The following is a 2,062-nucleotide window of genomic DNA, read 5'->3' as shown; positions in this document are numbered from 1 at the left end:
TCTCCTGTAAAAAAAAAAACGAGCAACAAAAAATACATACGCTGTGTTGTTTCCCACACAAAAACAAGCCCCGTAGTTTTTTGCATCTCACTTCCTCTCTCGCCATTTAAGGGAACTTGACACTCTTATCTCACACAACTTAAAGCCCTGAGTTTCTGGAAGTTATTATCTACAAAGCCAGCCATTTTATTTCTCAGTTTGTTAAATGGACGCTGGGCGCTGAGTGCTTCGACTCTCTCTAACCTAATCCATCTCTGAAGTATTTCAAGCTTTAACGGTTTATTTATCCTGTCTCCTCTAACATCCACATCTTTCATTCTTGATTATAGAGGCTTAGGTAGGTAAGGTCAGTTCTCAAAAATAGTCCATTGAAAGAATGAGATAATATTTAGCATGTAACGTTTTGCTGAATTCTCTTCTGCTGTTAATGTTATTAATGTTAATGCTGTTGGTGTTGAGTGTTTGTGAAAATGAGGTCCAACCATGTAGTATCAGCGCAGTTCATACATCCGGGTGAAATGTACACTTAATTGTTTATCATTGCTTCTTAGATCCCATGAGATGAAATCATGATGTATTGTTGTACAGGTATGCTGAAATTAGTGGCCTGCAAGTTCCATTGGGAACAGTCTGAATTTACCTTGTTTTCTTAGACCAAACCTTATTTGCCCTTAAAGGCTCTGGTGCTGCGGAGCCTGGTTTATTGGCACCCAATACGAGTGTTCTCTTCAAAATGGCTATATAAGTGGAGGAAGTAGAACAATGGCAAATGATTACTGAATGGGCACTTTGCCCTGTAATAGGTAGCATTTCTCTTCCACTGTATAAAGTAGTTGAGTGTAAAAAAAGCAAAAAAAAAAAAAAAACACAGCTGTATAAATAGTATTGAATGCAGTGGCCCTTTGACTGCAGCAGGGTGAACTGATGTTTGCCCCTGGACTCAAATTAGAATGTGATTGCATTCCATGAGGGTCAGACATATCCATAAACATATTTTCTCTCCAATGCATGGCCATTTATGGACACAAGGGTGCAGAAAAATATTAGTGTATGCAACAGATGTCTGCATTAGAGTTCAGGTTGGTGTTGTCTGTTTATTATTGTGTTGTTTGTGCCATTGTGGCTGGTTTGGTTGTAAGTGTTTAACTACCTAAATATGTATCCTACAACTTCATTTGCTTCATACATTTTATTGATACTTTTTTGTTTTATATGTTATTATGTATCATGTGTCATCATCCTTCCTCAGACTTTTTATCCACATTCGCTCCCATCACCTCCTTTTTCCCATGTCAATGAGAACTTTCCCTGATTCCCGATAAGGTTTTGACCAAAATTTAAAAGACTTAAGACTGAAATTTCCCTTCAACATTTTTATTTAGGAGAAGCCCATACTCCTGCTTTCTCATTGCATACATTACATTAAAGAGAAATACAGAATCGAGCTCCTCTTTGACGGTAGAAATGAGGTAAAGCTCCTGTACCCGTGGCGAGCAGCACAGAGAGAAAAGTACTGGTTCAAAGTTCAGGAGATTAACTGCTGTGTAATGCCAAACTCATCTGACAGAATGTCTGTGTTTAATTAAGAGAATGAAACTCTTTAACTGCAAACTCTATCATTCAGACTTCTCTCTTCAGCAATAAGAAGCCAGATATATGGAAGACTGCATAGTCTTCTGTTGACAGCAGATATTCCCTTGTTACCTTGGTGTACCATTGATGAAAGCTAACCATTTTCTGTCATAGTTAAGTGGAAGTAAATACGAGTTATCCCCATAGAAGCAGCTTTGTTTGTTTGAGTGATGCTATTGCTGCTGGACCATATTTAGTCACTGGAGCTTGGGGTGCTTGCCTGTACTTCGAAAGTTACACGGAAAGCTGCGGAGATTCCATACAGACCCCACTGTCCATATATGGCACACACACTGCAACTTCTCCTTTCAGTGTATCTGCTGCTTTCTTTCCCTGTCTCCTGCTCCTCCACCTCCTCTTCCCTCACCCTGTTTCGCCTGAGTTTGTCAGCCCTTGTTCCTCCTTCATGGACACCACCCCTGCATCTTTG

Source organism: Mastacembelus armatus, chromosome 1, assembly GCF_900324485.2.
Source record: "Mastacembelus armatus chromosome 1, fMasArm1.2, whole genome shotgun sequence".
NCBI lineage: Eukaryota > Metazoa > Chordata > Actinopteri > Synbranchiformes > Mastacembelidae > Mastacembelus > Mastacembelus armatus.
Note: the sequence above shows the minus strand (reverse complement) of the source record.